At 33.3% G+C, this 16,890-nt stretch overlaps 1 protein-coding gene across 2 annotated transcripts in view; it reads left to right on the top strand.

Annotated features, from left to right (window-relative positions):
- Positions 1-1,488: 1,488 nt before the first annotated feature.
- LOC113514343 (mushroom body large-type Kenyon cell-specific protein 1) overlaps positions 1,489-16,890 on the top strand; it is a 185,698-nt gene continuing 170,296 nt past the window's right edge. For both annotated transcript variants that reach the window (XM_026898407.3, XM_026898409.3), the window contains exon 1: positions 1,489-2,494. The gene's annotated coding sequence lies outside the window, so the exon portion shown is untranslated. The remainder of the gene's footprint in view (positions 2,495-16,890) is intronic.

Raw genomic sequence — 16,890 nt, forward strand, 5'->3', positions numbered from 1 at the left:
TAACTAATTATTATTATTTCGGAAACATACTATTTTTGACTGATACATATTTTATTATATACATTTATATTTTATATAAATACGACAGAATTTGTGGTTTGTCTGATAATATTGTTAATTTCATATTATTAGTACTTATACGTAATATGAGTATATTAAAACTAACGTATGTGGTTTATAATATATATAATATATATATATATATATATTACATTTAACAATTATGATAATTATTAACTGAAATATAATACAAATTAACTAATTGTTATAAATCAGTTATATCCTGCTGCATTACCTGTATTTCTATTTATCAATCTAGAATGATTACATGACCGTATCGGATTTCATGCAAATCTATCGAGCAGTTTAAGTGTGATTGAGTAATAAATATACAAATTTTCATACATGTTAGGATTGTATAATTGTAAAATATATAAGAATAAAGTTTCTTCTTGGTCGGCAACAGGCACGTGACACCCCTAGTGTTACAGGCGTCCATTGTCTACAGTCGCCGTTTTTCATCAGACAGGCTGTATGCTTGTTTGTGTACCTGTGTGGTATAAAAAAATTAATATTAAAGTATTATGTATAAATGGTTTTAGTTAGCGATAAGGCCATATAATAGATTAAAATACAGGGAACTTTTATACCTTTCGCTGGTAAAGTTATGGGATACAAATGCATTGAATTAGGATAGTATGAAATTTTGTAAATTATGAATAATTTTTATTCTGCTTATATTTTTGGATAATTATTTTGCAACATTCGCTTTCATTTTATTAAAGTTTTTACTAGAAATAACTTATCACTGAGCTGTATGGGCCATGCTTTTTGACTGTCTAATTTTGAACAAATATTGAAACGACACCAACATGATTACTAAAAAAACTATAACGAGCTTTGTATATCTTTCTTTATATGTTTGATAATGATGAAATAATAATTGTGGGTAAAAAATTTGGAATCATTTGGTGCATTCGATATGTATTTAAAATTTACGTATTAAAAGATACATACGTTCATGTATGTTCATAATATTGATATTAGTATTGAAATTATGAAATGTATGAATGTTACACATTCAGAATTATTTGAGTAAATAACACTTAATTTATATACATATATAAGTATATGGCCCAGAATTTGGTTGTACAATTATTTCTCGTATTTTATATCTCATAAATGAGTAAATAAAGGTACTATGCTAACAATAAACAATTAAATGTATTGTTTCCCTGATATCTCTACGTTTCGTATAAAAACATGTGAGTAAACTACATAATTAAACATACGACACCTGAAGTTTTTGTCTATGATACAATATCTAAAAGTATGAAATTAATTTCAAAGATGACTTTATTTGTAATGAGTCGGTAACCGATATAAAATTACATCGGAGCACTTTACGAACTACGTCGGCCAGTTTATTGACGCCGTATCCGTCTGAACTTGAGTTTAAGCCTCTGTGAATGTCATCTAGCCTCAGTGCAACTGCAGTTCCGTGCACGTATGCACGATCTATGCACCGCGCGTTAACTAAAACTAACCTAAAAGCCACAGCTAATCAGATTTGAAAAAAGAAAACATGACAGTTCCAATTCAAATTCCAAATGTTCCAATTTAGATAAGTAAGAAAAGCTAACTACGTCACAGTGTGAGAGAAAGAGACGACTATGCATCCCCGCGTCTGCTATTTCGGTGACGTCGGCCGGTGCATAGCGAAATAATTTAATGAAAAGTGGCATTCAGTAAATTCGTTGTGTTTACGCGCGTTGCAAGTTTGTTTGGTTAGCGGTGTATTTTTGTGTGCGATCCCGGATCCCGGTACTTTTTCCAGTGTGGGTGGCGCCATCTACTATGTGTCCTATATTCCCGCGGTTGCGTGTTACACATGGTTGTAATTCATGGTGTTTTCAAAACAATAGTAGCGATCTACGTAAACTATTTTATTAGTGACATAAACTTTTATCTTGAGTTTATAAGTGGTGATGTCCGACTACTTGGCTTGTTTTTGGCGCGGTAAAACTGTGCGGGTCCGTAGCGGAAAATTGAGCTAGCGGTGTTTTTTCCAAACTTAACCTACGACAATCTTCAGTTGCGCGCGAGCTCTGTTCGCACACGCTTCGCGTTTATACGCGGAAATTAACGAAAACCCGCCGAATGGACACCGAAAAGGAAACGACAACCACCGAAATCACATTTTGAACTTCGTGTGGATGTGTTCGAAACGTTCCATATTCGAACGCGACGGAATAGTCGCGCCGCGTTCGATGACCTCATAAAGTGAAAACTATTTTTTGATCTTTCACTTTGCTCAATTTTGTGATGTAGACATAGTGCCTTCCCCGTACAAACTAATGGAATATTGTGATGTTAAAGTGCAAAGTTAGAGACTAGGTTATTGTAAAGTGATCGTGAACTATTTTTTTTTTATGTTGAAGGACACACTTATATAGAACTGAGTGCTTATGGACAAATACTGCAACATTCATAGGTAAGTTTAATGTATTGTCGAGTCATAATAAATAATTATAGTCAGTCTACGAAATGCCAATCTTAATCTATGAACTTGATTGAGTCGAGCGAAGTCAGCCGCTAGTCGAGTGCATTGCTGCGTCGGAATTGCAAATTCACTTATGTGTCGTTCGCTAACTTCGCTAGAAAGGGTGGGTTTGCTCACCGGAGATTCGTCCTTATTGTCGAGAGTGTCTAGTTGTTTTCGTATTGACATTTGTTTGATTGTCGAGTTTTTTGGGTTGACGAACTTGCTGGGGTATTTTTGTATCTTAAAACTCACATGAGCGGTTTTGCGTCGTTTTCCCTTGGGCCGAGACCATTGGCCTTCGGGCTATCACTAGTTGTATCTATACCTACTTTGCCTAGTTTATGTTATTACATCGATAATTGATAATGCAATTTGTACCTACTCTATTCGTATTATTAAATTTAATAAAATTATTTTAAATTTTCTTTGTTAACTTTTAATTTGAATTAGTAATTATCATTTAGATTAATTTTGTCTGCGATATTTATGGTAGCTATTTTACTACCAACATTACCAACCATTTATTGGTAAACATTGTTAACACTAAGTTAATTTATTCATGTGAAAGTGGAAGCTCTTTACTGATGCGATACGTGCGTCTTCTAGTGATCATTATCATCATATCATCCGTTTATTATCCACCGATGAACATAAGTCTTCCGCAAAAGGGGGGTTTTGCTAGTAGTTAACACGGTTAGTAGGCGGATTGGTAACTGTAGTTAGGTTTTGGTGATGTTCTAAGAAGGACGCTGTTGCCCATTCCTCGACCATTAAGTTTCCTTAGTCGGTTCTTACGATACGTACGGGAAAGTAAGATTTTCCTCTTCCATACTAGCTCCAGTAATATTGAATTGAAATATGCGAAACTATTCGACGAAATGTAACTAATAAATATATATAAAAAAAAAATTCGCTAATATATCTTAAGTTAATACTGACTACACACACGCTACGATTAGTCGTCACTATCGAACTTTACAATTTGAACTCCAACGTCAAACCGTAATGCGGGCTACACATGCTACGAAAAGTTTTACGAACGTTACGATTTTGTCGAACAGTTTGATGTAACGTCAAATTGTATTGTGTGTAACGGAGAGATGTAAAATGTATATAAATTTTAATACGTTACGACTTATCATTGTAGTTCGACTAGACTGTGCGACAGTAGCGATGTATCGTAGCATGTGTAGTCAGCGTACCGCATTAATTTATACCTACCCTTTATTTTTCTTTGTTTTCTCAATGTTTTCTACCCAAAGGTTGTCTGGAAGAGATTGCTTAGCGATAAGACCGCCTTTTGTATCATTTCTTATTACAGTTAAATGTGTTTACTATTCTATAAATGGTGCAATAAAGTGTACATAAATAATTTAAGTACCTACTAGCTGCGCCCGCTACTTCGTCCACGAGATGTAGATACAGGTATCTATTGATCATATATCTATTTATTTATCGATTGAGATACAGAGGAACCGATTTTTCTTACTATTTGCAAACTTGCAAAATTCACAAGGATTGATTGACCCACTAAGGCACTAAGAGGTATAAAATAGGCAAACTAAAATTAAAATCAGTTTCATTTGCAAAATTAGTAATACAAGTAAGTGGTCGTTTGGTCCCGGCATAGAATGGGCCACCCCTTCCTTTCCCGTGGGTTTCGTAAGAGGCAACTAAGGGAACTTAATGATCGAGGGATGAGCAGCAGCGTCCCTTTAACACATCACCAAAACCTAACTGCGGTTGTCAACCTGTCTGTCAAGCATGGCGATTTATCTTAGCGTGTATGGTTGCTTTATTATTATCACCAATATAGTAACAGATGGCTTTGCTTAGAGACGTCAGAGTATTATTTCTTATTATGTCTTATTCATATAAGAACTTATCAAAATATTTAGTTACCTCTAGTACTTATTTAATTAAAACAAATTTAATATTGCAGTGGCATCCAATTAACAAATGTATATTAATAGGATTACAAGTAAGTGGTCTAATCTTTACATTCTACAGATGATTGTAACTACTGAGGGATCACTGATTAATATCACTTTTATATATGACCCTTTAGAACGTCACAACATGAAATAGCAGAAACAGGATTTAAACAGAACTTTGTACTAAATCTCCCCTGGGTCGGAACCTGTGCACTGTTACTCTTGCCTTTTATTATCTTTAATTAACATTATTAATTATCATCATTATATCGGCCATTATCTGTCCACTGCTGAATGTAGGTATACCCCATAAACTGCCATAAGGAACGGCCCCAAGTCACTACATCCACTGACTCCTTGTAATGCATCTGAGGTCGTCAGTTCATCTAATAGGGGTCGTTTTACTCTGCGTTTGCATACCAGGTCGGTACTCAAGAACCTTTCTTTCACATCGATTATCGGTTCTTTCATCCCCTCCTCTTTACTCATAAAGTAATGGATCACTTATATAATTAATGTTGTATTAAATTAACAGTACTAATAAACTCATAATTTTCGATCACAAGTAATAATCTTGAAATAAATTTAAATACATTTTCAAATATCTATCTTCTTAAGACCAGAGAGACGTAGTGGCTGATCGTAATTATTTTTACTGTGCGTCGATAGATCGCGCATGACATCTGTTATTGTATGATTAGTGAACGTTTTATTGCTTTACAGGAGCACTAACCTCTTGAATAATCTAATATTCTATTCACGTGACGTAATCATACAATCGTATTCATAAACCGATTTGGATGATAATTGGCTATTGGATGTTAGTTTGGTAAGCAAGAAATTGATCGTGTACTATGTAAAGCTCCACATACACGGGGCAATTTAGTTCTTCAATCAATTTTTTAACGAATGATAATGGAATGGTAACTCCGCTTGCCCTAACGGATAACGCTAGCGGAGTACCAGTGAGGTATGATAAGTGAGAATGTAAGGGCAGACCAGTTAGCCCATCGTGATGAATACACCTGGAATTCACCATGATGGTTTCCAGTGGGACCATGACCTGATAGGGTATATTGTTAGCAATAGGACTTGTAGTCCGCATTACTAACAATGCCTCCCCCCCCTCTTCGATCAGTTGAAATGATAAACAATAATCGTGCACCATTGAAGGATTTTAATGAAAGAAAGTATAGCGGAGAAGGCCGAGCATGGGATTGTCATGAGATCGATGTAAACAATCTGTTATTTAATGAAAATAATTTCAAAAATTTGTTAAAAACTTCTAATCGTTGTCTTTGAAATTAATATCCACTACATATCCCGGATACGCGGGGGAAATCTTGAAACAGCTCGGGTGAAAGTGAGTTTGTATGTTTGTTACTTCTTAATGCGTTAAGGGCTTAATCAATTATGAAATTATAGCTTTTTATTCGACTAGTAATGATATAATACACACGTTATGGTATATGTAACACGTATTGATATTTTATTTTTTTATTTAATTATATTATATAAATATAAATAATATATAATGTAATGAATACTTTATTGTACACACCAATTATTTATAAAAATATGACAGAGGTAATCAAATGTATAAAGGCGAGCTTAACTCTAAAAGAATTCTCTTCCAGCAAACCCAAAGTGGAAAGGAATCTATGTCAGTGGATATAGTGGTGTACAATATTGTGAAAATTTTCAAAAAAAGAAATTAGATAAACTATTTATTATAATTCTTAAATGTGGGTAAAGTGATGTAGGTAAAGATAGGTAGAATCTGTTAGATTGTCTCTCGTCCTACATAAATAATCGAAATGTCAAATCTACTTTACATTATAGTCCGATCGACTCCAGTCACAGTATAAGATTAGTTTACACACAGTGTAAGACTGCAATTTTGGTAAAACCTGTTATTTTGATTTAAAAACAAAACTATTGAACACGGTTTTGATAACGTTTCTATGGGTCTTATCTATAAGTATAAATTCTTGAGATGTAAAAAGAATTTTCCAAATCGACTGACCGAGTTATGAGGTAACAAATATAAAAAATGCATACGAATTGAGAACCTCGTTATTTTTGAGGTCAATTAAAAATATCTAAAATTACATGCCATACATGTACACTCAGAAAAAGCTCATCATTTGTGCAAGTCTTAAAGCGATTGCGCGAGAATAAAGTAATATACAACGGTATACATATGTATATGTATATTATTATTATACGAACACGTCCTTAATATTTAGAATAAAATTAATACATTTATCAAATTTAAACATCCGTCCTTTGTTTATGAATAAGTATACATACATTAAGGAAAACAGTCAAAATATTAGATAATGACCGAAAACCACAAAAAAATCACAAATTCGGCTGACAAATAAGGTAAATATAGTTGAAAAACAATTAATTATATACGGATTTTCTAGTAGGTACGTAATTTACTCGTAATCCTATTAAAAACAATTAGTGTTACAAACATTCCAGCTTGCCAAATTTTGGTCGTGTAATTCAATATTTATTTATTTATTTAACTCACTATCACACCAAAAACGTAAAAAGACACAATGGCTATTAGAAAATTTAAGTGAAATATAGTAGTATAAAGTACAGATTAAAATATATAATTCGATTTGTACCTTTATATCTTTATACATAAAGGTAACAATAGGCGGTCTTAACGTTAGGGCAATCTCTTACAGACTACCTTTGATGTTATGTTTTTTTAACTTTAATCGCTTTACTATTTGTGAATAAGAAACATTTATCGGAAGCAGGTATCAATTATTAGATCGAGTTTCATCGTCAATAAATCCTTTCCATAGAACAAGGTTCCTAAAAACGATATATTATATATAGGAGTCTTAATAAGAATAATGGAAGCTAACACTATAATTTTTAGAAATTTTGTCTGTCTGTCTGTATGTCAGTTCCAGCACCACGCAAAAACTATTGCACGAAATAAATGCGGTTTTCATAGGTGTGGTCCTAATGATTTTGATACGTCATCTAGAAGTAGTTACCTAATTCCAAAATCCACGCGTACGGAGTTGCATGCAAAAGCTAGTTTAATAAATTAATGCTTCAATTGTAATCCCTGATGGGATATAGCCTCTTAAACCTCCATCTTATTTGACGAGTTCCGTGGAGCAGTGGTGGATTCGTTGCTTTACGTGGATGAGGGTACGAATCTCGGTCGGGGCAATTTAGGAAACGAACTTATTTCTATTAGATTAGGTCTGAATATTGTGGGTTGTGCTCCTAGATATTCAATGCAAGATATTTATACTAATATTATAAAGATGAAATATTATATTTTATTATTATTATTTTAGCCGTTAATTGTCCACCGCTGGACATAAGCCTTCCCTTTAAGGGGAGTTTTGCTGCTGCAGCCCATCGCTCGCCCTCCCTTAGTCGCCTCTTATGACACCCGCGGGAAAAGAAGAGGTGCTATTCTTTTCCCGCGGGTTGTCCTATTCTATGCCGGGACACACACGGCAATTTATTTATAATATTAGTAAGGATTTATTTACCGACATTTGTAAAACATAACATCCGACATGCTTAAATTACGTTGACTATATTTTAATCCAATATATAGATGAGTATATAAAAATAATTCTACATCAATACAAAGTATGATAAATAAAGGTTTTATATAATGAACAAATGTCGTTGAACACATATACCTATGTCTTTCATCTATTTTTGTCCCCAAAACTATTTTCATATTCGGCCCAACCGCATTTTAGCATACAATAAAACGTAAAAAACATTGCATTTAACACACAATGCAAGGCTGCAATGCACAGTACATGACAGTGGCTAGTTAGTATCGATTGCTGTGGCCGAATTGCGCCGTTTGAAATATTAAAAACCCGTTTGGACATTTTTGTACTGGTCGATATTTTAAGTTGGGTTGACATGACACGGACGTCATGTCATATTTTAGGGGCATTTACCCGATTACTGAAAAAAGGAGGTATAACGTTTTTTGGATATATGGCCGAATATTTAGCTCAAAGTGTACTGTATACGGTTTAAGTATTTTATTCACATACAGCTTTTTCCCCGCTACTTTGTACGTGTGGATTTTAGACTAACTAATGAAAAGGAATATATTTTGGATGGCGCATGAAGATGAAATAAGTACTAGACTTTAAGTTAGACTTCCAGATATACAATTGTGAAACCCGCATTTAATTTAGTGCAGTAGTTTTTGCGTGATGTCGGAACAAATATACAGATAGAAAAAATCAGGTTTCGGCATCAATTTGTCTTTTTAAGACCTGTCATATTAATTTTTATTAAATATTTCCTATGACATAGATATCGTCTAGTTACAATTTTATTATATTACTCATAATAACATTTTGTTATATTTGTTTTATGGGAGAGTTGTATATTTACTACATGACGAAAATATAAAATAACCGGTGACTATAAAATGACACAAAATATTAAACGAATTGTGCCTTTATCACATTCATTTCGTTAAAATTAATATCAATTAATATTAACAATGAAAGGAAAAAAATTGAAATTAGTACTAACAGAACTAAACCCCGTTGATTGTGAAAGGAACAATGAATATCTATTTAAAATTGGCTAAAATACCGCGTGGCGTAAAAAAAAGCTAATTAAAAACTTTTAGGATGTCGCTTGGAACAAAATTACCAATACGAAGACGTCACAGTAATGTATGTTTCGGTTCTTAGACTTCATTTATACGTTATAGTGGTAAAAAGATCGGCCTTAGAAATTTCGCCCCATTAAAGACTTGGGAAAGTTTTTGCAGGTAGGGAGAAGAGGAGTAGGGCAATAAAGGTAGTTGCGGGGTTTATCCCGATGAGATTGGATATTTGTCTACCCTCTAAGGGGCCTAACTTGAAAATATCAAACATATAGTAAATGTGAATACGAATATTTTACAATCTAAACTTCGCTTATTTAGACCCACCCTAATATTATCGCGGGAACGATTTGGGGTAGCCATTGTGTGGTATTTTATTTTTTTTACGCTAATATTGGGCTTTGTCACGGAAGCTAAATGTCTGTATTGTACCCATATAGGTAAGTATATTAAGTTAATAAGTTGGTCAATGTACTTTATGAAATGGTTGTTTTTTATGATTTTGCCATAACAGAAGTTATTATCTGTCATTCTCATAGAAGGTAAATACCAAAAAAAAAAAATATTAAATCCAACTTATTTTTTAAGCCAATTGCCATTGGTCTTGACATAGAATGAGCCATTTCTTCCTCTCCAGTGGGTATCGTAAGAGGCAACTAAAGGAACTTAAATGTCGAGGGATGGGTAGCAGCGTCTCTCTTAAAATATTACTAAAACTTAACTGCGGTTGCCAATCCGCTTGTCAAGGGAGCAACTACTGGCAAACCTCTCATTATGGGGAAGGCATAAGTTCAGCAGTGAACAGTTAACGCCTGTTTATGATGACGATGATGATAAGTTATTAAGTTATGTTATTTAGATCAGGTTATTCAGTATTGTTTAATTTTATCTTTAAATAGTGACCCAGTTCGGCTTCATATGAGTAGATACAATTTTTGAAAATAATATACAGCGAGTAAAATAACTCGCAGTTAATGTATATAGCTAAAGAATTTTCAAAATCGGTTGAGTAGTTTTTGAGTTTATTCGTTACAAACATATAAACTATAATTTTTTTATGCTACTTAGAACGGCAAACAAGCTGACGGCCCACCTGCTGAAAAGTGGCAACTGTCAGATGTGAGCAGTGCCATGGACATAACAGAGTATACTGTTTCGCTCATGATACCCCCCATGCGTTGCCATTCCTGAAGACAAAGGTGTTAATCCTTTGTACCCTGCAAATTCACTACCATATCCCACCTTTCAAACTGAAACACAACCATGCAAACACAACTGCTTCACGGTAGAAATACGAATGGGACAGAGGTGTCCAAGCTAACGACTTTTGTACAGTCTCCCTCTGGTAAAATAAAATTTTACATCTTTAAGTAAGTAATGTACATAGGCGAGTTTAACCCTAAAAAAAGGTTTTCTTCCAACAGGCCCAAAGTGGAAAGAAGCATCAATGTTAGCAGGCAGAGCCATGTATAATATTGTGACAATTATATAATAGTTGAAGATTGACTTGGGTACATTGGTAACCAATGATCGGTGAGATTAGACCTAACAATGGGGACACTAATTTCCGTTATTATAACTCCTTTTTCCCCATTTTATAGCCGTTTGTCATAGTTTGCCCATTGTATTTTATTCACGAACTTATTAAATGGTAAATCATATTTTTTTTCCTTTTTCCTGTTTTTCATCTCGCAGAAAAAAAAATATTCCACTAAAGTTAATATGTTAAAAAATTCTTAATTAGTGTGTTGTTTGTACTGAAATCCAAAATACTTTATTTCAGGAAATACCGAGAAACTATTGTGTCATAATTTTACAATTAAAACTATTATAAATTAAATATTTGACTAAAAAATACGAATAACTATAGTACAGTACAAGTACTGTTCTATACGAATTATAACATTCGTTCCTCACTCCGCGTGCGGTGTTTTTTTTTTATTGATATTTCCATTGTATCCATGTAAATAGCTTTCCAAATTCTTCATATTATGTATAATTTTTTATAACCAAAAAATCCTTTTTTAAAGCATAAATTACATTGTCATTTTGTGCTCTTTAAAAATGTAGAAAATAATAAATACTTATTTAAGCTTTCGAGCAAATATTAATGAAAAAGCAAGAAAGTCGATCATCATACGTGTTCCAAGATGGTCGCCTCCATTTTTTTTTTGTTTATGCGTTAACGGCGGTTGAGCGAATGTTTAGAACCAGTTTTATATACTAACCTCGTCATTAGGCTAGTCAAGTAATTTGTTATTCAATAACGTCTTAAGTGTATTACATGTCTATTTTCAATTACCACCTTGTTGCTTTATTAAGAAAGTTGAATATTAATATCATTTATTAATATTTAATTTAAGGAGGGATGGGATTGCTAGTAATGCGGACTACCAGTTCCATTGCCAGCAACATATCCTATAAGGTCGACCTCCATGTGGTCCCTCCTGGAAACCATTGTGCTGAATTCCAGATGTATTCATTACGATAGGCTAATTGACCTGCCTTTTCATTGTCACTTATCATTTCTTACTGGTGCTCCACCAGTGTAAACCGTTAACGCAGGCGGGGCTACCATTCCATTATCATGTATTAAAATATATTCAAATTTATTAATAATGTTGAAAAAATAAATATAAAAAATTGTAAATACGAAACGTATACGCTGGCGAGGCACCGATGAAGGATGATAGGTGAGTATGAAAATACAGGTCAGTTAGCCCATCGTGATAAATACACCTGGAATTCAGCATGATGGTTTCCAGGGGAAACCACGTGGAGGTCAACCTGATTGGGTATATTGTTAGCAATGGCAATCCAAATTACTAACATTCCCCCTCCCCCCAGGCGTATATCGTTAGCGCAGGCGGGGTTACTATTCTAATGTCATCCATTACAAAAAATCTTTATGTGTAATCTATGTGCAATGATGAGTTGCGTATCTTATTGTAGATACACTAGGAATTCTTAATTCAGTTTACAGAAACTTCCTGGTAATTCGGCATGTATTAAAATAGAATCAAAGCTTTCTGTACTTGTGGTAAATGTTAGGTGGTAGCTTATTTATTATTTATTTTTCGATATTAATAAAAGTATACGTTTGTTTTTTTTTATATATATTTTATGTATTTTTAATTTATTTTATTTTTCGTGATAGTAAAATTGTGTATTATTTTCTGTTTTGTGTTTGCCAAACCTCATTCGGTACCATTATTGCTGGTCAGCCAAGCCTTTTATCTGTGGTTATATTCCGCCACGAAAGTGATATGGCGCAAAACTATGTTCTGTGGTAGAATAGAGACATTTTTTAATTGTAACTATCTATGGCCACGAACATCGCTTGTTTGACTTCCGTTTGTATTGTAGGCTAGGTATTTTATTACTCAGCACTCAGTAAATAAACTATAATGATGCCTAAATGTCTACTTATTGGTTAACCAAAACCTATAGTCTAAATAGAAATTTACAAGTTCCGTCACAGTAATGGTTATATTTCGATAACTCCTTAACGGTTATAACAATTACAAACAGGGTCCCTTCGTCTGTAATTGTTATATAGGGTTTGTTAATAATAAGATTTAACAACCTCATTGTTAGAAATATATCCTAGCATGTCGACCTCCACGCGGTTCGCCCCGGAAACCATAGTGGTTAATTCTTGTTCAATTGATCACTATGGGCCAACTGACCTGCCTTCATCCTCACCTGTCACCTTTCACTGGTACCCTGCCAGCGTATACGGCGAAGAGAGCAGATTTTTATCGCATTTAAATTCAAATTTAAATCATCTTTATTCAAATAGACTTGTTTACAAGCTCTTTTAAATCGTCATTTTTATGAATCTATTGCAAAGGTCGAAATTTTATTATCTGCTGAGAAGAACCAGCAAGAAACTCAATAGTTACTCTTTTAAATCTCGGTTGACATATAGGTATATAAATGGAATTTGAGATTATTATTAGATTTCACTTTTTTGTCGGCTCTCATATAATAAAAGAAGTGAAATATAAAAACGAACTTTATTTCTATAAATATAAAACGCTATTTTAAACGCGATCACAGCATGTTCTCCTTTCTAAGCTCGTCATTTGTACTATACGGATACTAAAATGTGAAATTTTCAATAGATAGATCTATTCGAGGGTTTACGTTTCAAATTTTAAAATAATACGGTATTTGTCCAAATACAAACGAATATTTATTCTAATTAAAAATTTAAATATGTAACCTAAGGCATAATGACCGATATTTATAAAACATAGCTAATCTATCTGATCAAATATGCTTTCAAATACAATATGCAAATAAAATAACCACATTTAAATTGATTCTTATTTTTTTTGGAATCTATAATACTATGACATATATGTGTTAATGAAATGGTAACATAGTCTGCGGTAAACTCGCTTAAATATCACTTTCACTTAATTTAAATATTTCAATTTTCATATTCTGCAAGTTTTGGCAATGAGAAGTGAAGTGAAATGACTATTGAAAAATAAAGTGAATTAAAGACATACTGGTATACACGTACTAAATGGGATGGAGAAGAATACAGGCTACTTTTTATCACAGTCAGTAAACATATCTCGGTCATGCAGACGAAGTCGCGGTAAAAGCTAGTACCATATATAAATCCCTCACTACTGCTAGTGAAATTAGAGTTTGTCTTCACAGTATATCATTACAGTTTACGCTATCTGTTTATCTTTGGGGTCAGTAGGTATGTATACATGATAAAAGTTAGAAAGAAGGATGAGAGATTTTTTTTAATGGGTGATAATGGAAAGGCAAATCCGCCTGCTCTACCGGTATATGCTGGCAAGGAACTAGTGAGGGATGATTAACGAGGATGAAAAGACAAGTCAGTTAATTCATCGTTATGAATTCACCTGGAGTCAAACATGACGGTTTCCAGGGGGGACCGCGAGGAGGTCGATCTGATAAGGTGTATTGCTAGCAATGTGTAAGCTAGATTCCATTACTTACAATCAACAAACTGACAGATAATTGCGACGTTGCAACACTAGCTTGACGAAGCTAAAGTTATGAACGCTCTTAGCATTCAGAGTAGGCTTTCAAATTCTAAGGCATCCTTTTCCACAGGACTGCATACTTCTGACAAAACTATCTAATCTAATATGACTCATAAAATATACTTCTAATGTATCTCACAATGATCTAATACGGTTAGAAGGGGAGACCAAGTTAAATTTGTCACCGAGTGTACGACGAACTATTACGAACTTATCCGAATATAGGTACCCAACTAATATGGCGTCAAGAGTCAAGACTTCACGGTTTTGAGGTTAAGGTTTGACATTTCCAACCGTTCTAAAATAAAACATCCTATCTTGATCTCTCTTTTCACTCTTAACGTAATAATTATTAAGTCTATTATCCTTTGTATCGCGTTTCTCTTTATATTGGTTCTTTTCTAAATGGCGCATAGTCGCTTGTCATTTTCCAACGCAGTAATAGGGGGTCTTGATCTTTACATTGAATTCGCGGGCTCCTGATGTTAGCAGTATTATTTAACTATGAGTTTCGCGCATGCGCCGTTCCCACGGATCCGTTCGTTTTGCTATTAATGCGTTTTAATAATGGACTAATGATGTAGGGGAGTCAAATGTCTTTTTTTCCACCGAAGGTTGATGTACTGACTTTATAAAGACAAAACGCAATAAATAGTAAGCTTAATCTGGAATGCGATGCGATCCGTTTTTGCTTACAATGAACTAAATGTCATTTATGTTTGAACAATTGTGAATTTACTGTTTACATTTCAGTATATACATTTGACATAATAGGTAATACGTATTATTACTTAGGCATTATTTTTTATTTTCAAATATAGTTAATTGATTTATTGTATTTATTAATGGTATGAAATATAGGTAACATCATGGGCGAAACAGTATACTCTATGTCTATAGGCGACGGTGATCACTTTCCATCAGGTGGGCCGTCAGCTTGTTTGCCATTTTAAGTTGTATAAAAAAAAAAATATAGGTTTTAAACAAAATAAGATATAACCGATAATATAACCGAACGGTAGTTCGGTTCTACCTACGAATAATAATGTATTGATTATTTAAGGTTGATTCTAAATTATTTCAAAATACTTAGTCTAATGTTGAATTAGGTATTTTATGTCCTTTTATAATCACTATACAATCACATCTACACACTAGAAACTAGAAATTCTATTTTCGTGTTACCATCCAATTAACTGGAAACAGTTGTGAGATTGCAATCAATAAATCAAAACTCAATTGATCTAAAATCTATTGATCGCGTTCGAGAGCGTTCGAAAATCGAGACGTATTATAAAACAATGCGCTCTTATCACTGTCGATTATAGCCGCAATTTCAGACCGGAGCGGTAAAATCCCACTTTTTGTATTACACATATGCCTTTGATTTTGTTATTATAAAGTTTTGTAGGTAAGTCATTCAAAATAATAAAATAAATGTATAAAACTAATTCCAAATGGGATAGTCAGTAGACTCTTTAAACTTAATAAAGATTATTAAAGCAAAATAGCATTATTAAAGTATCTAAAATGTATACATAACATTGTTTTTTATAGTTATCCGTTATAACCTTCAAGTATGTTATTGACCTATCTTTCTAGAAATAATAGACAATAATTTGAGATAATAATGTAATTATGTATGGTGTACATGTATAATCTTGAGAAAACATTGTTTCTGGAATGTTTTTAATAACTCAATGTGAAAAAGGCCCAAAAATTCAATTGTTTGTTTAACAGTTTATGACTTTTACATTTATTTGAAAATTCGATTAGACATTTAAGCATGATTGAGTAACAATCATACAAACATGGCAGTGAATTTATAAAGGTATAGAGGAATAACACCTAATTCCTCAGGAATGGCAACGCATGGGGAGTCTTATAGGCGAAACAGTTATACTCTGTTATGTCCATTGTACTGCTTGTCTATAGGCTACGGTTACTGCTTTCCATCAGGGGGGCCGTCAGCTTGTACGCCATTCTAAGTTACATAAAAAAAAACATTTTTTGTAAACTTTCATATTAGTGACATGTCGTTTTTTGCCATTACTTCTAAGTAGTGTAAGGTATTAATTAAGTAGGCGGTAATTAAGACATTTGCATCTCTAGTATTTTTTAAACAAGGTCAAGTATAGCAGTTTCACTTTCTAACGACGATGTAGATTATAGACTTATACTACACTGCCAATTAAGCAGCGTGGAATGGTGCAGCAACTTTCTAATAGTATTGGTTTCTGTTTTGGCTGTGTGATCAGTTTACGACTGGTATCTCCATCTGCCATAAATACATAGTGTTAGTTCAATTTGTAAGCATTTTACTGCAATTTAATAATAACTGTCATCTATATATAATAATTGTAAAATAAAGATATATGATTGCATTAACTGTTTATTACCTTCAAATTCTTGTTACAATGAGATTAGATGACGTAACTAAGAATTTTCAGAACTCAAATTATTATTATTTTAGAGATTTATTAATTCCACTTGTTAAAATATTTTATATTTAATACTATCAACTTATTTAAAAAATACGAATTATTAAATACTTTACTATTAAAAATAAAATTAGTTACTATATACTTATTTCTTAGCACCCCCTGTTCCACTGTTAGCGTGACCGCTACCGTGATCAGGAATAGCGGAGCCGCCGGGGACAGGGGGCCGTTTCTTTACGGTGCTTACCATTGGGAGGCTTTGCCAGTAGTTGCTACGCTTGGCAGGCAGGTTGTC

This window comes from Galleria mellonella, unplaced genomic scaffold, assembly GCF_026898425.1.
Source record: "Galleria mellonella isolate WM207_F2 unplaced genomic scaffold, CSIRO_AGI_GalMel_v1 utg270, whole genome shotgun sequence".
In the NCBI taxonomy this organism is placed as follows: Eukaryota; Metazoa; Arthropoda; class Insecta; order Lepidoptera; family Pyralidae; genus Galleria; species Galleria mellonella.